Source organism: Melopsittacus undulatus, chromosome 4 (genome assembly GCF_012275295.1).
Source record: "Melopsittacus undulatus isolate bMelUnd1 chromosome 4, bMelUnd1.mat.Z, whole genome shotgun sequence".
NCBI lineage: Eukaryota > Metazoa > Chordata > Aves > Psittaciformes > Psittaculidae > Melopsittacus > Melopsittacus undulatus.
This window is the reverse complement of record NC_047530.1, coordinates 16,132,391-16,154,214: the sequence shown is the minus strand read 5'-3', so window position 1 is coordinate 16,154,214 and position 21,824 is coordinate 16,132,391. Positions and strand designations below refer to the sequence as shown.

At 41.5% G+C, this 21,824-nt stretch overlaps 1 protein-coding gene across 2 annotated transcripts in view; it reads right to left on the bottom strand.

Annotated features, from left to right (window-relative positions):
• SIPA1L1 (signal induced proliferation associated 1 like 1) overlaps window positions 1-15,492 on the bottom strand; it is a 219,205-nt gene extending 203,713 nt beyond the window's left edge. For both annotated transcript variants that reach the window (XM_034062574.1, XM_034062575.1), the window contains exon 1: window positions 15,399-15,492. The gene's annotated coding sequence lies outside the window, so the exon portion shown is untranslated. The remainder of the gene's footprint in view (window positions 1-15,398) is intronic.
• Window positions 15,493-21,824: the final 6,332 nt, after the last annotated feature.

Genomic DNA, 21,824 nt, shown 5'->3' with positions numbered 1-21,824 from the left:
CTTCGGTGCATACCTGCACAAAAGACTATGTCACCTGTTTCTAAGGCTAGCAAAACACCAATAACATGGATGATTCAAAAACTTTCAGGAAGTGCAACACATTAGGCAAGTGTTGTATCAGACAAGCAGATCAAAAGTGATTTTGTCATTCTGTTCCTTATCTAACTGACAGATCCAACAAGCAGCTTCAGCTTGCAGTTGCTATGTAGCTCACAAACAGAAAAATAATAAATATCAAACAATGAAACACAATTTCTGAATAGTACCCTGGAGAATCTTTTCCCTTGACTCCTGACAGGCACTGTGCTGAAGCCGTGTTCAGAAATACAACTGCAGCACATAAAACATCAGAAACATCCTGTAAATATTGAAAAAACAACACTTTAATGGCAACTGAACACTGAAACAGGTCAGACAGACTTGTTTACGGAATTTCTATCATCAGGCATGTTCAAAACTCAGCCAGCCAAAGTCCTGCTCTAGCGGACCCTGCTTTGAGCAGCAGGGTTGGACTAGAGGATCTCCAAGGTCCCACGTGTGCAGAGTCAGTGAAGCCTCCATAAAGCCAGGGAGGTCTGTATACACACATCCATAGAAATTAAGCTACACTTTCATAGTATTTTGAGTGTTCTGTTTGATGCCTCTACCATATCAAAAATGTAATTTATTGAAATCCAATAACCAAGCCAAGGAAAGACTCCTCAGCTCAGGGAAGATGTGAACAAGACAACTCCTGTTTCATCATACATAATAAAGAAGAAACACTAAGAGGATTCTCTCTCCCTCTTTCTAAACATTGCTGATAAATGCCTCTACTGGGGGAAAGAACAACAAAGGGGGGGGGGAGCAACACACTTAATCCCAAGCCTATAAAACTGTTTTACCCTTTCCCAAATGAAGGTCTAAAGACTTTAAAGATTATGAGAAGGCCAATTCATGTATTGAAACACAAATGACAGCTCATAGTAGAATGAGGTCAATTACTGAGAACTTTGAATATGTAAATGCTTTCAGAAGGAGCCCCAAGTTCCAAGCCCTGTCTAATAAAATAGATCCAAACAGAACATTTATGATCTCATTAAAATATTTCCTCTAATGGCTTATTTTTTAAAGCATTCTCCAGATGAATATTTGTATGTTTGTATCTATCACCGAATCATAAAATAATTAGGGATGGAATGGACCTTAAGATCATCCAGTTCCAACCCCCCTGCCATGGACAGGGACACCTCACACTAAACCATATCACCCAAGGCTTTATCCAACCTGGTCTTGAACACTGCCAGGGATGGAGCATTCACAACTTCCCTCGGCAACCCATTCCAGTGCCTCACCACCCTCACAGTAAAGAACTTCCTCCTTATATCCAATCTAAATCTCCCCTGTTTAAGTTTTAACCATTACCCCTTGTCCTGTCACTACAGTCCCTAAAGAAGAGTCTCTCACCAGCATCCCTATAGGCCCCCTTCAGATACTGGAAGGCTGCTATGAGGTCTCCACGCAGCCTTCTCTTCTCCAGGCTGAACAGCCCCAACTTTCTCAGCCTGTCTTCATATGGGAGGTGCTCCAGTCCCCTGATCATCCTCGTGGCCCTCCTCTGGACTTGTTCCAACAGTTCCATGTCCTTTTTAGGTTGAGGACACCAGAACTATACACAATGCTCCAAGGGGCAGGAGAGGAGGAAGGTGGGGAAGTGAGCTGCTGTGTGGTTCCAAGTTACCAGCTGGGCTTAAACAACAGTGTGCCTTAGCATGCCTTCCAGGAGAATCTGCTCCCAGATTTTGGCAGGCACAGAGGTGAGACTGACTGCTCTGTAATTCCCTGGATCATCCATTTTCCCTTTTTTGAAAATGGGGGCTATATTCCCCTTTTTCCAGTCATCAGGAACTCCACCTGACTGCCATGGTTTTTCAAATATGATGGACAGTGGTTTAACAACTTCATTCGCCAGCTCCTTCAGGACCCACAGATGGATTTCATCAGGTCCCATGGACTTGTGCACACATATCAAAAAGACTAAAGACAATGTAAAAATCTGCTTCACTAGGACTGAATTATGTTTTCTGTTTTACAAAACTAGACATAGGCTTTGGTTCTGACATAACATTAAGAATGGTTGGTGAACAAAATTAAGATAAATGCAACAAAGATTCGTGTGTACCACATCTGAAAGCATCCTTCCATACCTTTAGACAGTTGTGTTTGTAGAAAGCATGCTAAGATTAACCCTTTTATTTTTATCATTCAAGCAATAAGAACAAAGTGTTTTAAATTATTTGCTACTTACAAATAAAATTGAAAAGTAAGCCTTCTCAAACACTGGTAAATTATCAGGAAGATGCAGAAGATGAAACACTGGTTTTACAACCATTAACATCAAATCTCTGCACAACCACAGCACCAACCATGGTAAGTTTGATTCAAATCAAACTTATCAGACTTAGGAGACTTAAGCACATGTTCAAGTTTTATCAAGTGTACCAGAACATGAGACCAAACTGCCACGAGTGACAGGAAAGTGCATAATGTCTACTCTAATATAAAATCACAGCAGTCTAAAATACTGTTTAATGCAAGTATGTCATGCTGTTACCTGGTATACATTTCATTTTTTGCTTTAATGAAAGCAAATAGAATCTATACAGAACAAGTGGTAACTTCAAATCTCTCTCTCATATCTGACATGTAAAAACACACACTCCAGCTGAAGTTTCTAGCATGCGATGCTGTTTATCACACAGCTTCTGTATTAAAACCAGCTCTTGCCACTGCTGGAACTCAATCTCACCCGGCAACTCAGTCACCCACAGACATGAGTAAGGGGCTAGAACAAAAGCCATTGAATTCAAAATACCTAGGAGGCCAGGGAGAAAGAAGCATTAGAGAAAAGCAGGCAAGTAGGCTCACTGAGAGCATAACCAGCCAATCTAGTTTCCATACAAAACCAAAAGCTTTGAGGACAGCCTTGACTCAAACCTATTACCAGAAATCTAGGATACTGCTACTGCAATCTCAGCAGTGACTGTCACACAGCACTGACACTCAAATTAGGTCTAAGCTGAAGAACATCATCCATGCATTTTCTACCAGATGGAAACTAAAGCAGAAAAACTGGAAGCAACGATGTGAGGCACACCGACTCTCACAGGGCACAGTGTCAGCAGAGACAGCCAGGCAGTACTTCATATGTAACTTCTAAACATAATTCTTCCTGAATGCTGCTTGAGAGCCCACATCAGATACTCACACAGATTTAAAGGAATATCTTAGAATACATTTTAATTGCCTTATACTTAACAATTCCTACATGTTTCTTTTACTTACTTTGTGTGCTGTTATTCTTTTTGCAGTTTTATAGACTACCTCATTTTCTATTGCTACAGGCCAAGATGTGCAAGAGTTCACAAAGATAGGGATGTGTAGCAGGCAATTAAAATACAAAGCAATCTATTCCAGTATTACTTTAATTCGTAGCATACCAGCTATTATGCTGGCACCACTGATCTTCTGACCTTTGAGCTAAAACTGCTGGACTAACACCAGAACCAGAAATGAAACAGCCACATTAGCACAACACTGTTCCCAAGCTCGGGAAGCTCCACTGAGAAGGAAGGCAAGTCAGCACATATGCAATACTGCCAATGGCTACTGCCATTAAATGCTATCTGCCTGCAAGCTGCAAACCAGCATAATGTTGCATTGTGCCATGTAGGTACTGTGAGCTAAAGCTATAATAATAAAGCAAGAGGACAAGTTTGAGCACTGATCTGTAACTCATGATTTTGCCCAAGTTTTCTAACAGACATTGATGTACAGGAGATCCCACAAGGCTAGGTTCTGCTCCCAATAAATAGCAGGGTTTGAGCTGTGCAAAGCCACTCTTCAGAGCAAAAAGCAGACTGCAGGCAAGTGCAGGCATACAGTAGATTCCTCAGAACTGGCTCAAGAGTCTCCAGCAGAGCTTTACAGCTAGTTATGAATAAATTCATCCATAGCGAGATGAAATCTAAAGCCCAAGGCAGCTTCTGCTCACAACACTACTACAGATTTCTCATTTGTGTGTTAAAACAACTTGCCCAAGGGCATTTGCATTTCCTTACTCCACAAAGTCAATAAGGTAATGAATGAATATGAGGCACTGATATTACAGTAATATCACATCAAAATACAATCTCATTAGTAGCCATAAATAAGCAAAGTCAAGTACACTCAACGTAGAACAGCACAATAACCATGCAACTAGGCTGCACGACATTAGCTATGTACCTGATTCCGCATTATGCCTAAGATGTCAGATTAGGGCTCTGGCCCTTTCCAGTCCATTAAAGTACAGACAAGTATAAAACACTTATGTCAGTGCTCCGATTATCCCGCTTGATTCACTTCCCGTATTTTGTTGGTTATGGGGTTTGTTTGGGGTTTTTTTAATCAAGTCAGGTAGTATTGTCTAAACTGGGAGCATAAGCAAATCAAACATCATCCCAAAAGCAATTGTTTCTGCCATCAGTAAAAACAATTTACAGAACCTTCCCCACACATACCCCTTACTTCCCCAGCACCCTTTCAGATGCAGAAAAGGACCAGAGCAGGTCATACTAATTTTACCAGAAGCAACAGCCAATTCCTCATGTAGTTACGAGATTAGGACAATTGGCTTTGTTCACAAGGCACTAAGAGTAGTACTCTCAAAGCTGTACACTGCTATTAAAACTGTCCTTCTCCCTGCAGCCAGGTCTCTGACCATCTAGAGTCTCAAGAGAAAGGAGGTGGCTGAGACCAGATGATCAGCTCCCAAAGAACAGCTACAGTTCAAGGGGCACACTGTAAGCCCTTCTTAATTACCTTTTGGCTGGGAAAGGTTCAAGCAACTTTTCAGTACAACTACTCAATGAGATAACGACAACAGTTTACTTTCACAAGTAGTTTTATTAATACTGCATATGTTCATCTTGATGACATTCACCGCCAATTAACATAGTTAAAAACTGAGCAGCAGTGGCACTTCAACACTATCGTAAGTCTTCGGTTCCAAATTCTGATCACGGGGATAATATAACACATTGCCTTGCAACACAAGGTACCATTATTCAAGTGACTAACCTACCTGAAGTTTCCATACATCTCAAGAGCTTTTGGCACCTCAGATAAGCACTGAAGTGATAACAAACAAGTGATAGCAAACAAGACAACTACCTCTATGAACATTTTTAAGGCAGAAACTCAATGAAAGAACAACAGCCACTCAGCACTAGCCCAAGATCTGAAAACAAAAAAAAAAATCCCCACCTTTAGAAAGGCAGTCTTTCTACCTGGCAAAATTGCTTTGTACCTCCAGCATGGAAAGGTTTTTGTACTTCTTTTATCAGCAACAAGAAAATAGTGTAATGCAGAAACCAACCACTATTTAAGGGTATTTTGCATTATACTATGCATGCAATTACTTCATTTTCAAAAGTAGTATTAAACGCTGACATTAAACGACTTTACCTGCAAGCACACAACACCCACATACTGTCGCAGAGCCAAGTTTTTATTGCCACCTGTAAAATGTTACTGAAATAGAGCAGCACTGTTCAAGACCTTTTCTTTCCCCATGTAAAAAAGTGAATATGAAGGACCACACAATCAGGCATACTGTCTGATAAGATACATTCTCATGTATCTTATCTCTTACAAGTAATAAAGTACAAAATTAGTAGCCAAGTTTCAAGTGAGAATTAATTCTACCCACATTTTATGTCAATACCTGGGAAAAAAAATAGTCACTCTGGAGGAAAACTGTATTCAAATTTAAGAAATTAGTCACAATATTAAGCATTTAGCTTCACCTTTACAGATCTGTGATGATTCTTCTCCCACCTCCCTTCAAATAGGTCTTCAATTCTTTCACTTGTAAGGCTAGAGAATCAGAGATTTTTGGACTGTTCCTTTCTAAATTGCAATACTCAGAAAAGAGAAAGGGAAAAAGATGGATTCAGTTGTTCATGCAGTTCCACCAATAAGATTTAAACACAATTAAAAAAATTACTTTTTCAGCGCTTACCAACCAAGTAGTACTGGTCATGGTCATTCTACATCCTTTAATGCCATGTTAAAGGGAAGCTCATTGTTCTGACAGAAATCTTTTCGTCCCCCACATTAGAAAAACTGACAGGTGTACGGCAAACAACACTACAATCGTTTACAATGCCTCCTCATCTGAACCCAGCTTTTCCTAACTAGTCAATGACCTAACAGTTCTTATGGTTATTACCCTTTCTGTCTTCCTTACTGTTAACACTACCTTCTAGTATGTTAAAAAAAAAAGGTGATCAAAGTGCTACTTTATTCAAAACCTGTCTGTTAGCTCTCCATTTCACCCATTATTTCAAGTCTGACCCTTGTTAATTTTAATCGCCTCTTTAAACTACACATAAAGATGAAATGAGGATTTTATCTTCAAATTCCTTCTTCAACAACTCCTTAATTTTTCTCCTTATATCAGTTTGTGAGGCCTGTTTTACTCAGCACCAAGTCAACCTCTTCAAGATTTTCAAGAACTGAAGAAACCCATCACCTAAAGTTAGAGTCCATCATATTTGGGAATGTTTGGCACCTAGGATAAATTGCTCTGGGTTTTGTTCTTTTTAAACAAAATGCAGGCTTACAAAAAAGAAGGAGCAGCAAAAGCCTCTCCCAGCACTTCAGATGTTTTCTATCCCTGGGCATCTTGCACTTTTACAAGAGGCAATATTTACCTTGCATACAATTATTTTTCATGTGGCCAGCTATGCACAACTGCTAAACCATTCTCAAATTTACTGTGCCCACCTCCCCAATTTTCAGAGGAGATGCATTACATCTCTGAATTAAAAAGCATATTCACAACATGTGCACTCTTGCCCTTGGCATGCATAAAGTTGCTGGCAGTTTGAGGTATGTCATTACACTTATGGTCCAAGAACAAAAACATACTTCAACTATGCAAGAACAGAAAACCTCAGTTCAGGTGCTCAGGTAAGCACTCACTTACATATTAAAAAAAAATGAGTTTTAATGATGCCAGCAATCAGCAGATAATGACTAACTGGTAAAATAACAGTGATGAGAACCATTTGCACCATTTAATTACCACTTATTATCTTACCTTTGTTTTACTGGAGATGTGCTTTAAATTACCAACAAATTTGAAAGTCTTTACTGCATCAACACTACATATACAAGTGATTACATCTGAAATACTGCACACTGCTGTATGTTCACACCCAGTTCTGTTTGGAGACAGATTAACCTCTTGTGTTTTCAAATGCTATGAAGCACATTAATTAACCTTGAAAATTTTCTGGATTAAAATAAAAGTACAATAGCACAGGAGTAAAAAAAGATCCTGACAATTTTAATGCAAAATAAAAACCCCTATGTAGCTCTGGAGATCATCTGGCTTTGCCTAGATAGGGAGGTAACTGTATCATAAGGTAAGAATTAACAGCTCTCAAATTATGCCATATAGCTTATCCCACAGTTTGAATAGCAGAGTGGAAGTGTCTGGGGTAGGCAGTACTCTAGAGTACCATGAGCATTCATTTCACTATACAGACATGACCTAAAAACCCACACAATATCAAATTCCTAACAGGCCTTTTCAATTTTGAATAAATTGCATGTTTTAAGAGTATGTTAGCATTTTTCATTTGTTTATATTAACAAAGGCATCCTAGCAAGATTCACCTACCATTTCTCCGTATGGCAATGCAATGAACAACACTAGATTTGGGACATCATAGGCATTTTCAAGTTGTGTCAAGTACGAGTCAGTAACTACCCTGCAAGATGCTGCAGAAGTCAACAGGAGGAAGATTTAAGAAAACACACAACTGACTTTGTCAACACTGCCTTCTTCAAAGACAGCACAAGGGCAAAAGAAGAGAAAGAGTAAAGGCAACTATCTAAGGAAAGGACAAACTATGCAAATAGCTTTTACATAAGTATCTCTCCTTCCCTCACTCCCAAGTGTTTGCTTTAGCAGAAGCTGGGGGAAAGCATCAGGTTTCACTCTTTATTCTGACTGCTGTATAATCAATACAGTGCAGTCTATTGAACTATTTTATTCTGATTCATGCAACAAGCTGTTAAATACAGCAAAGTACAAGATCTGTGCCAGTACCATGTCATTCATAAAGATATATTTATTTTCAAGGCATGAGAATGTTAAACCAGAACTATCTTTTGCACAATTATGCAGGCCTTCTGCAGGGACTGGAAGCATAAAAACCCAATTTCAGCCCTTCTGATTTGAAAAGAAAGGAAGCGGTGGAAATCTCAGCTGCATTGAGCAGAAGCAGGGAAGGCCCTCTAAGATTATTTTCCTTTTTTTAAAAGATTGGTAATTCAGAAAGTGAAGACAGAAATCTCTTTGTCTCCACAAAAACAAAACTAGTATCTTTAAATAGTTCAGAGACAAGAAGTGAAATGGCTTTTGTGTAACAGTAACATGTTTAAGCCTGCAGCTTGAGTTTCATCACCTATTGTCTTTTGTTTTTTAAAAAACAAAGTCATGTTACACTCCAGAAATGTGGAGGAGTTTGATTTTTGCCATAGTTCCTTCAGAAAGGGCAAATCTGTGCTCTGGCCCTGACAAAATAAAAACATTCAAGATGTGTACATTTCCTCTTACATCGGCCTCTTAGGGGAAAATAAATAAATACACCTCCCCCTTTCTTGCATACCCACAGATAAAGGAAATCGAGTTTCCTGTTGCAGGTTTGCAACCTGAGAGCCAGCATTAGGAAGCTGTGAAACTGAGACCAGGGGTAGTGCTCCTACCAGAGTATCCAAGAAAAAGATATCAAATGGACTCGATACCCAGTAAAACTTTCACGTTAGTCGAAATATATATTATATATTATAACAAAATATATATATATATATATATGTAACACACATATATATGTATGCTTAAACTGTATCTGCACCAGTATTTCAGCCAGTAGTGCCCTTAGAGAAGGCCCTCCAGCTATTACCAAGTAGCAGTCAGCAGAACCCAGAGTGATGTAACACAGAAGTCCAATCGCGTGCTCCAAGCAGAGCCGACTGCCACACTGCATCAAGTTGCTCATGGCTTTGTCCTGTCAAGCTTTAGAAGTCTTCAAAGATGGAAATTCACCAGTCACTCTAGGGTGGTCTGTTCAATGCTTAACCACCCTCAGAATGATTTATTTTACTTTTTATAGTCATTTTGGTGTGTATAAACTGGATTTCTCCTAAAGGAAACTAAGGAAAAAAACTCCTTCCCCAGAAGTTCACCAAATGTAGCCCAACCATGCATGGTCATAAAATCACATCTGTGTTGGGGACATCTGATTTAGGAGACCAGACTAAATTCTAAAGTAAATTTACTGAAATACTAATGGCATCACTCTGGGAGACTTCACTGCCCTCATCTTCATCCAGAGCCCCTCTTCTACTGTACCAAATTATTTGCTATTAAGACCAAGTGACAAAGCCACACACAGAGATAACAATTTTGAAATTAGATGAAGGAAAGAAGCATTCTTTGAGCGAAAAAGAACAGAGGAAAAAAAAGTTGTAAGCCAGAAAATTATAATCTCTCTTGCAAAACACCAGTCCTCATGGAACTGCACCAAATACTTCATATGAAGTTGTGAAGTACAGTTAGGATTTTGAGTGAGTGTGGACTAAGATCAGTATCTTCTTCAGACCAAAAGAAACAGGCAATAATGAAAATACAGCTTCAATCATTTCAAAAAAGTCCCAACAATGTAAATGTGTTCCTGGGGCTATGCAATATTTGGTCAAACCACAAAAATATGTATTTAAAAATGTTTAACTCTTTTAAAGAGTTGTCTGCATTGCCAGCCACAAGAAAACCTAAGATACCATCAGAGCTGCTGACGTGAACAACTGGCATACAGAAAGTTCTGCTACCAAAGCAGTTGTTCTACAGATATTATCAGCCAGCATTAAAAAAAGTTCTCTATTAATCCTATTTTACATCACATCAGCATACAATAAGCCTGCCATTTCAATTCAAAGGTCAGAAGACAATGGATTTAGCTGATGGTGCCTTAACATGCATTGTGACTGGAGAAATGCAGAGAGCAGAGCCACGCTACAAAAGCGGCTCTTGGTATTCCTGGAACCCCACCATCCACTACACAAGACACAGTCAGCAAGGCAGGTTGCCAAGCAAAGGAAGATGCTCGGCAATTTCTCCCACCCAGAAAAGCAAGCATTAAAATCCACATAATAATACCAACCAAGTATATTAAACATAACTAAGTCTCCCAAGCAAACTCAGCAGGTAATTTTTCTCTAAGTTAGGCTCAACTTCCAAGAAGTGCTTTCCAGCAGCCTGGAATGACATCCTGTTTTCTCCTGATGTCAGCTAGTTAAGGTTTCTAATCCACTATGTCATCATCAACTGAGAAAATAAAGATATATTTCAGGGTTAACGTGAAATTTTTTTACTGAGATAAAACCCCAGTTTGGTGCACAAGTTCAACATCAGCATGTTTCTCATGGCTGCAGTAAAAAAGTCTATCCAAGGTCTAAATGAGTATCCTAAGGTTAAAAAATTATTACCTCAAAAGGTAGACTAACACAAATTGAAATAAACACCACCAAGAGGATTCTGAACACTGAAACAAACCATATGGAACCGTAACAAACAACCCAGCTTTAGAACAACTGCATGCCTGTAGTTTAAATTTTGACAATTTGCAAAATAAAACTTGGGTCTTCAAAAGGCACTTTGCTAATCTTTAACACCTGAAGAAGTGTTCTCCACTTTCTAGAGAGCCCAAGATCAAAGGCAAAAGAGTATTAAAACATCAATAAAAATTTCAAAGTGTCTCTCAGGCCTAAGCATAGACCACTTTTCCCAGTAACAACTCTTCCTTATGTATTATCTCTATAAATAATCCACATTCAGAAAAGTTGTTCTGTATAGCCATGCACCTTTTAGAAACTTGATCTCTTTCTCAAAAACTGACATCCGTCCACTCTGCAGGGAACATGAGCTACTGCTATTGTACTGCAGCATCCAACACATCGAAGATTAAGTAGTATGAAGAGGCGAAACCATGATTGATTTTGATCCTACTAATTAAACACAGGCCTGCAAGAGAGGATCCACTTACAGAGTCAAACCTTTGAAACAACACTGAGGAATATTCAGCAATCATACAATTCACCAGCTATCAAGATTATGAGAAGTATTATGTCACCACATTTAAGTGAAGTGCTCTTTAAAACATGCTTCCATAAAGAAAACAAAGACTTGCAAATGCTTAGTCTCACTTAACACTTACCATAAAAGACATGTGGCAGAATCTAAATCAAACAGCCTACCCATCAAACTGCTGCTATAGAATTCAAAATTAAAGAGGCTAAGACAATGACATAATTTAGTTTTACATATTCAAAGACAGACAGCTAAAACCATTCTATCTGCTGATTCATGTTCAAAAGCACAGTTAAATAACCAAGCATTTCTAGTGCCTCTGCAACTCCTAAAGGGTTTCCTAAAGTTCAGAGTGCAAAACTACTATCAAAGCTTACACCGAAACTGATATAGACTGTGTTAGTCTTGCACTGCCAGCTCCATAAGGACTAAAAAACACAATTAGTCAAAACCACAAAACTATTACCACTGAGCCTCGCCAATGCCCATGATCTACAGGTTTACAGCTGTGTCTTCAGTTAACCACTGCTGGCAAGGTTCCACTCCCAGAAAACATCGATTACCTTTCATTACATAAAGAATATCTCCCCTCTCATAAACCCTTAAAATCCCACTCTATAAACCTCCAGCTTGAGAATCCTCATTCCAATGTTAAACAGAACTAAAGCTTAAAGTATTTAAAAGTTGCTATTTAGAGGGATGTACTCGATTTCAAGAGACTGAAGTGACATCTCCCTGGAAACATAAAACACTGAACAATGTGACATTTTTATCCCCTCACAGAAAGATACTTAATATATTATTAATTTTATATGACAAATCAACAAAAGTCTCACCTAGCAGATTTTAGAATATATGCATTCACACTGATAAAAGAAGTAACTGCACTTATCATTGCTATATTTCTGTCATAACAAGAATTTAAATGGGTTTCAGAATAAATTCATAAAAATCAAAGATGGATAATGAAGTAAACATAGCAAAGATATAAAAAGGTATTATAATAAGATATTAAAAGATAATTAAATCATGTTTTATTGACTTTTTAAATATTTAAATTAAGAAGCTGCTTAGAAATAAAAGGAATCTGCCAGAAGCCAAGAAAGCCAAGGAAAGAGATCAAGACTGTTTGCCAACTAACCAACACATGGGGTCAACAAGAATAAATGTAAACCTCTGAAAATGTCAGCATTAGGAAAATCAAGTTGTGCAACTGAAACGCTGATGAAGGCAGAACTTCACTCCAGTAGGGCATTCAGGATTTCTAACCAGCAGCAGCAAGAACTCAATAGCTTGTAGCAACCCCCTTGCTGAAGGGATTAAACTACTGATATGGAGAAAACAGTTCCTTTTTTCTTCTCTACAGTGGACATACTACAGGACAAAAGAGATCAAGGAACAGAAAAGAAATTCAGCTGGGCCTCAGCCTTTTCTCTTACAAGCCTACCTCTCATCTTCCCAATGTATTTACAAAATTATCCACCTTAACTGGAAGAACACGAGCTTTGTAAAATTCAAAATAACTATCAGGAATATTCTATATTCTTAAAATCAAGTTTCAATCTCCTACCTTATAAATACAAAATGTGTTCATTTTAGCAGAATTCATAATTCTTAAATAGACATTCTTTAAAATGTTTGATATGTTTGAGACACGTTTACAAAACAGAGGACAAAGAGCTACATAAGAACAAAACATTGAGGCAGCAGCAGAATACTTCAAGCATGATTAAAAAAAAAAACCCCTTGAAAACCTGGGAGGGTGGGAAGGCCACATTTGGACATGGTTTTTAAAACAACTGCTAGACAAAAGTTAAACTGAAGCCTTAAAATTATGTATCTGATAAACATGAGAGAGAGAAAAGGCTCCTCAAACCCAGACCAATTACACATGAGTAAAAATAACAATCGTGAGTGAAATCACAATCATATATTATAGAAAAAATAGGTTGTGAATTACACGTCCCCATAAGTTTTTACTTCTGACCACAGCTCCACCCTTTCACAGCTCTGTGTCAGTGCCTACCTCTACACCTGCTCACCTCTTTAATCAAACAACCTTTCACAGCCTCACCATAGTCAGAGTTGACATCCCATTTTGCTTCTGACTTCATGATCTAAGAGGTTCTATAAACCACAACTGAAAGCTAAGTATGCGTATCCCAAGCAGCAATGTTAACACTAAGCATTTTATTAGCATCAGTAATATCTTCTTAATACACTGTTGAGCAACTAAGTGCACATCCTTTAATCTACTAGCCATAAACAAACACTGTTAAAACAGGGGGAAGAAAATCTTCTGTGCCAAGTTAGCAATCAATGAAGACACTATTCACAGAGAAAACAAACATGAAACTTTTTAGCTTAGCTTAGGCAGAACATATGTGTTTTGTAACCAAGAAAAGATAAATCTGAAGTTCCCACATCATTTCTGGATTAATAACTGGTATGGCATCTGATGGCCTAAGGCATAAAAGCCTTGACAGTGAAACACAACTTGGAGATCTCTCTCTGCAATTACAACTACCACAAACATCTATGTATTTCCACCTGCCTCTCCCCCACCTCAAGCTGAAGGGGAGCAGAGGCCAGCCAAACAAAACCTTCCAAGTAAATAACGACGTTTTCTCCACCGGAGAAAACACAGATGTTTATTATTCAGTTAGTACTTGCAGTAACAACACACAAAAAATGGTGTAGGGGGAAAGACTCTTTTCCCTTACACAAAGCTGATTTATGTCTTAAAGGAATGTAATGTTTAATTCCCATAGTTAACAAAAAAGAAAAAATCCACAATCAAAACTCCAAAAGGACTGCTTTCTAAAGAAAACACAAATCTTCATGACTCATCCCTACAGACCTGAAAGCTAATGAAATGTGACACCTCTACTCTGAAAACAAATTTGCATTGTGTTATCAGCTCAGGGTCCCTGCTCACAGATGCACTTCATTCAGCACACAGCAGTGGGTTCATTAAAGCGGCATTACTAACATGTTTAGAAGCGATCTTGCAGGCAAAAATTTTTCAAAGCGATTCGGTAATATTATCCAAAAGCCACCTATGTATTCTTCTTTGTGTAAAAAAGTGCCTCCTCCAAATAAAACATACACATACTGTGGCCAAGGTTATACAAGGAGATCTTCGTTAACCTGAGCAATTCCCATTTCATACCACTGCTTCACCAGACACGAACGGGTGAATGCCTTATTAAACGAGTCAAAGCTGCATCACACTTACTCAGTGCAAATAACGAATTATTTTTAAATTTAGCATGAGTACATTAACATCAAGACTTCATGCAATATAAAGCGGGGAAAGAGCAAACAAACTCCTCGCAGGAAGGTTATCCCTCTTCTTACCTACCTTTCCTTGCTTCCCCATCTCCTCTTCCCTTCCCGTAAGATCCAGTTTAAGGCATTCCACTTTTCTAGGCTCCCAGCGAAGAATCAAATACCATCCGCAAACATTTTGTTCTTCCACCCCCTCCCTCATGAGATGATGAGCAGTCAGCGCATCCCCACCGGCACTGAATTACCTAATTGTTATCATGACCGTGTCCCCAGCACCGCCTCGGAACAAAACCAGCACAGCTCCCCCTCACCGGCTATCAGAAGTGAAGGACAAGGCACCGAAGTGCAACTCGCAGCAACACACAAGTTACGCGTCGAGCCCCGAGCCGCCGCTGCTCCCGGTCCCGCGGGGAGAGCGTCCCCCGCCGCAGGGCAGCGGCCGCCCCCTCGGGGCTGGGCGGCGCGGGAGGAGCCGCGAACGGAGCGGAGCAGCACACGGCGCGGACCGCCGCCACTCACCGCCGCCTCCGGCCGCCCGCCCGCGCTCCCGCCGGGATACCGGCCGCGATGCTCCCGCTCGGGACTGCCTTCCCTGAAGAGAAAGGGACACCAATCCGGGAATAAAACCCGGCTCGTCTCAACCCCGGCGGGACCCGCGCCCGGCCCGCCCCCGGCCAGTGAGGGGCGGCCCTGGGCAACAGCTCGGCGGGCTCCGGGAGTCCGCCGCCCGACGGGGCTGCGAGTCAGCTTCGCCCGGGGCGCCAGTCCCGGCGCCGTGCAGAGCCAGGGCCGGGGTCCGCTCCCCACACACACCCGTCGGTCAGCGGCACGGCGGCTCCCCGCGCCCGGCTCCGCGGCAGGCACACAGGCAGGAAGAGGACGGCGCGCAGCCCGCCCCGGCTCAGTGCTCCCGCTCTCAACTCACCCAACAAAGTTGCGGCGGCGGCAGCAGCTCCGCTCGCTGTGCCGGGCTGTGCTGTGCGCGGCGCTCCCCGCCCGCACCCGGGATGAGCTCACCCCGCCGCCCGCTCCGCTTCAATCCGCTCCGCCCCGCCGCAGCTCTCGCGAGAGGGGCTGCCCCGCCGCCCGCGCTCCGGCGGCCCCGCGCGCGTTCCTATAGCAACGGCCAAGCGCCGGGCCTAGCGGGAGGCACGGGCCTGTGCCGAGCCCGGCCCGCTCCAACCGCTCGGCGCCGAGAACAGCCCGTCCGGCCAGCCCCACGGGGAGCGGGTTTGGAGGAGGGGATAGGGGATGGGGGCTGAGGCGGACGAGCTGGGGTGCGCCGCTGCCCCCGGGGGGCGGCGGGGCCGTGGAGCTAAGTTCAGGGAACCGCCTCGTGGTCCTTGGCCAGCGGTGGAGTATGTGGCCAAGGTCACGCCTAGCAGCGACCTGTGTGTGTGTGGTCGGTAACTAGGCTCTGGGGCATGCTCTGTACACTTTAGTTTTGCTTCTCTCAGAACTTTTTGTCTTAAATTCATATATATATATATATATCTTTTAATTTTGATCATTACATCACATTCCAGCCTCCTGGGGACCTGAAGGGAGAAGGTCACCTTAGCTACTGACACACAGGCAAAACCTTCCGGTGCAGAAAGTATATGTTGAGCTCTTTTACTGTCAGCCAAATCAGATTCAGTTCTCTGCCACAGGTAAAAAATCAATGACATGCAAAAAAAGTACGAGCATACTTCAATATTACCCCTTGTTCTGCAGGAACACTGCCCTGATTTCAAATGGCCAACCTTTTGAACAAGGTCAGGACTGGGTAACCCATTCTGGGTACTCTATTGGCTGTCGCTATTGTCCTTGGCTTGAGAGAACATTAATAATCTTAGTTAAACAAATGTAAGTGAAGCTATCCCTGAGCTGTCTCTGAAATTAGGACACTCCAGAAAACATCTCTGATTTGGGCTGGCAACATTCCAGCAGTATGGTGATATCTGGAGCAACCATGCTGTGGTGAGCAGCTGATTCACCCTCCTTCACTTCCCTGGAATGGACAGCAAACACCAACAAGACTTCCATGTGGATCCAAATGGCTTGCCATCTTCTGAAGGTGTTCCTAATGGATATTTGGTACTTATGTTTAAATACCTTAGTGTTCGGTACCGTGAAAATACCTGGGTGGATTTCCAAAGAGCAATCACTCTCTTATGGGCTCCTCAGCTTGAGGTCATGACTCCTGCAGGTGTTACAGGGCCACAAAACTGCTCCCTATCTTCTTGCTAAGAAGGAACGTTCTGGATGGGTGAAGAACTGATCTCTGTGCTGCTCTGCCATGAAAAAATTAAATAAAAAGAGATTGGCAATCCAGAAAAATAAATACGAACATTTTCAATATTTAAATACATTTATATCACCAACCTGAAAAGCTTGGTGTATTTTACATATAAAAGCTTTTTGTGTCAGTTCTAGCCTATTTCCTACAAAGAAAAAGGTGCTGGATGTGACTGCAACATTAGGAACCACGGGGTGCAATTACCAGATTTGTGTTCCTCAGAAGAATTCAGACAGTGAGGCTGTGGCTTGCAAGCTCTTTAATGAGGCTAGCGCATTCCCAAACCGTTTCTGCGATCTTCCTGATCTGTGTCAGATCATGAGGGAGATACTCGGACACACAGGGAGGGAGAAGCCTCTGACACCAACCATTAGGCCAGCCTATGTGCTATCTGAGATGAGGCTGCAGTGGAGGCACACACCCTCTTGGCCACAGTCCAGTGCAGAAACTGATTCCTGCTCCAGGGCCCCTGTGGTCACTGCCTGAATCCTGGTCTAAGAGGTCAACATCTGGTAGCTGGGGCTGCCAGCATGAGGCATGAACAAGCTGCTGTTTTCACCATGTTCTTTCTCCTTGGTGTTTATAGCTGCAGTTAGGGGGGCAACAGCACCCAGTTGCAGAGCTTGTTCTCAGAGGTCTCGGGGTATCCAGAACTCATTTATTTTCTTTATGTTGAAGCACAAACGGTTTTGTGCTTTTATAATTTAGCAATAATTAACTAGATTTGGTGAGGAGGAGAATTTAGAGTTTACCTCCTGCCTATGTAAGGAAGTTGTCAGAATAGCTGATGTAGAATAACAGAAATAAGAGAGCTTTTATTCCAAAATAATTACCTTGCCTCAATAATGCACAATTTATTCCAGAACAAAAGGACTCTCTTCGATAGAGTGCTCACACACTGGCCTCTGCTTGACTAGTTGTTACAAATGGAGGATGCACAGTTGGTGTTTCAGTCAGTTTCCCTGTTTAGACAGATCCCAGGAACCCCAACATTTTCTGAATGACAGCCCTTCTTCTGCCACTGATTTGCTGTGTTACCATAGGCAAGTCACTTCAGTTGTGTTTTAATGTTCTCATTTGAACAGAAAGGGAAAATGATACAGTTATTTACCTCAGAGGAGTGAGGTGAGAGTAAATTAATTAACATTTATGTTGCTTTCTAAAGGTTTGCCTTTATGAAAGGGTAAGTAGTAGCACTGTTTCTGATTAGGGCTGGCCAAAGCTACTGGAAGCACAGGGTAAATTTGACCAAGAATCTAAACCACTCTGAAACAGAGTGCATAATTTATTCATTGTTGAACAATGAACATCTGAAAGTTTGTATACAGCACAACCTTCCAAGAAGCATTAAAATTTGGATATACAATATGCCAGAAAAATAGATTAAGTAATTCACATAGAGATGGTGTACTAGAGCCCAAGATCAGTGAGTTTCAGGGTATGAAAAAAGTCCATATTCTCATCTGTGACCTCTGGAAGTCAGTATACATGGGGAAGATTTTAGGGTTTGTCCTGGTTTTGGCTGGGATAGAGTTGTACTTAGTTACCAGCAGGATTCAAACCACAACAGTCTTAGAATATTTCCTAGCATCATTGGCTTAGGGGTTTTAGAAGTCTTTAGGTCTCTAATATGGATTATTCCAGTGATCCAGTTTATAGCACGTAAACAGTTACACTGCCATAAAAAGGAAAACAAAACTGTTTTGGTTTGGGGCACTGGGGGCAGGAATAAGAGGCAGCTTCTTCAGCCAGCTTTGGCTGAAGGGCAGTGTCTTGTGAACCATAACTTCTCTGTTCCTTTTTTTTCACTCACCTTCTCTGACAAAAAGTAGCTATAAACACTCTCTGACTTCACCAGTTACAAGTCTGTGCACTCATATGGTCATCTTTGAACTCTCTAAGGGACTTCACAGGACTTTAAAACAACCCTTTATGCAGCTTACCAGAACTCATGCTGAAGTAAACTGTTCCATTTAAGTGGGATGGGTAATTACAAATTCTTGAAGTCATTAAAACTCAAGATTAGAAATACACATTAGTTAGAAGTAGGGGAAATGTATTTTTTAATAAATGTAAAGAAATATTTCTGACTTCAGTATATTTAACATAGTAGAAATAATGAAGAATTTGTCTCAGAAGGAAAGAAGGATACAGGAGCATTTGCAAAGCAACATAGAAGAAAGTGAGCCTTAAGACTGGTGCAAAGGGATTGTCAAGTAGAAAGTGCAAAATGAAATGATCAGTGTCAAGTCTGACAGGCCAGAAAAGTGACCTCTCAGTTGTACCTGGGCTAAGAGGCACCCATCCATGTTTCACTTTCCTCTTGCCAAGCCTGTCTGTCCTGCTTTGTAGTCAGTAGGCTCTTTCTCGTAATTTGCAAGGGTCTGCATTGTTCTTTTGCATTTCAATGGACTGCCAAACCACTGGAACAGAGAAGAGAGTCCCAGAAACTGTACTAGTGGGAAACGCTTAGTACCTAGACAGCTATATAATCCTCAGACAAGAAATTGTGAAACACAGAATATGTCTCAAGTTTGCATTTATAGAGGCACCAATACCCATAGACATTAACTTTATGAATCAAGAAGTCTTTTCAGTTGTAAAGGCAGAGGTTATTAGCCTTGTTTAATGTAAAAACAAAACAAAACAAAAACTAAACAGCCAAAACACATTTTATTTGGATGCACATCAGAATACTTAAGAATATTATTTTGGTGTTAGGTTTGTTTCTAATTCAGTGCCTGGAAAAAGAGCTAATTCAGCGTTATGGATCAACGTAGTCACAGTACTACAGGCTTAGGAGAAAGTGCAAGAAGGTAATTCAAAAGGAACATTTATGGAGAGGGGGTTCTTCTGTTTCAAATTTTCAAGTGATGTGATACAATGCCACTCATCAAATCATACTATTCAAGTATTTTAAAACAATATAAGCAGAATTCCAAAGTTCTTTTGTAGACAGTAGTTAACACAAAACTCCCCTCCCATGATTAAAAGATCAGGGGTGAAAAGCCAAACAAAAGTAATAAATTCCAAATATCATCTGCTTATACTTTTATTTTAGATTTCTTGGGTATACACACACTCTACAATATAAATTGCAGTTATATGATTACACAACTTTCTCCGCAGTTTCTCAGAAGCCTGGGGAATCAGAGCACACACTTTCTGCAGACTGTTCTACACTAGCTGTGGAGACAGGCAAATGTGTTGCCAACTAAGTTGATACAGTGCTCATCAGAACAGAATGTTTCACAAACAGAAACACATGCATTTCTACATCTTTCTTGTAAGGTGACATTATCTCCATTTTACAGATAAAAGAATCATGAACTACTAGGCTGGAAGAGACCTCAAGGATCATTTGGGCCAACCTTGACACGCTTGTGAGGTGGGCAGATGCCAATCTCATGAAGTTTAACCATGACAAGTGCAAGGTCCTACACCTGGGTCGGAGCAATCCCAGGCACAGCTACAGGTTGGGCAAAAAGTAAACGCAGTGCAGCCCTGCAGAGAAGGACTTGGGGGTGTTGGTCAATGAGAAAATGAACATGAGCCAGCTTCAGTGTGCGCTTACAGCCCAGAAAGGCAACCATATTCTGGGCTGCATCAAAAGAAGCGTGACCAGCAGGTCAAAGGAGGTGATCCTGCCCCTCTTCTCTGCTCTCATGGAACTCACTTGGAGTATTGTGTGCAGTTCTGGTGTCCTCAACATAAAAAGAACATAGAACTGTTGGAGCAAGTCCAGAGGAGGGCCACGAGGATGATCAGGGGAATGGAGCACCTCCCATATGAAGACAGGCTGAGAAAGTTGTGTCTGTTCAGCCTGGAGAAGAGAAGGCTGCGTGGAGACCTCAGAGCAGCCTTCCAGTATCTGAAGGGGGCCTACAGGGATGCTGTTGAGGGACTCTTCATTAGGGACTGTAGTGACAGGACAAGGGGTAATGGGTTGAAACTTAAACAGGGGAGATTTAGATTGGATATAAGGAAGAAATTCTTTACTGTGAGGGTGGTGAGGCACTGGAATGGGTTGCCCAGGGAGGTTGTGAATGCCCCATCACTGGCAGTGTTCAAGGCCAGGTTGGATGAAGCCTTGGGTGACATGGTTTAGTGTGAGGTGTCCCTGCCCATGGCAGAGGGGTTGGAACTAGATGATCTTAAGGTCCTTTCCAACCCTAACTATTCTATGATCCTATGAACATTTCTAGGCAAGCATGACCTAGATTAGATGTCCCAGCACCCTGTCCAGCTGAATCTTAAACATGTCCAATGCTGGAAAATCCACCACTTAAGTGGAGACATTATTGCATTGCCTGATTGTTCTCATTGTGGAAAATTTTCCTTTTGTGTCTAGATGGAACCTTCTCAGGAGTAAATTGTGCCCATTATCCCTCATCTTTTCCATGTGACTCCTTGTAAAAAAGGAGTCTCTGTCTTCTTTATAGCCACCCTATAAATACTAGAACAAAAAAATGGTGATAAGGTCTCCTCTGAGCCTTCTTTTCTCAGTGCTGAACAGACCCAGCTCTCTAAACCTTTCCTCACATGGCAGGCTTCCAAGTCCTTTGATCATCTTTGTGGCCCTTCTCTGAACCCTCCCCAGCCTGTCCATGTCTTTTTTGTATAGCGGGGACCAAAAGTGAATGCTGTATTCCAGTGCCGAGTAGAGTGTTATAGTGACTTTATCTCTGCTGGTGATGCCCTTGATGATGTAACCCAGCATTCTGTTGGCTTTCTTTGCCACAGCTGCACACTGTTCACTCATATCAGGCTTGTTGTCCATCAGGGCCCCAGGTCCCTTTCCATAGAACTGCTCCCCATCCAAGTAGATCCCAGCCTGTGCTGCACTCTTGGATTGTGTTTTCACAGGTGCAAGACTTTGCACTTGTCCTTGTTAAACTCTTTAAGGCTCTTGTTAGCCCAGTCTTCCAGCCTATCCAGGTCTACCTGCAGGGTGGCTCTCCCTTCCAAAATACCCACTTCCCCACTCAATGTCATTTGATATCACTGGCAAAGTTCATCAGGGTACATTTGAACCCAGATTATTTATGAAGAGATTGAACAGCGTTGGGT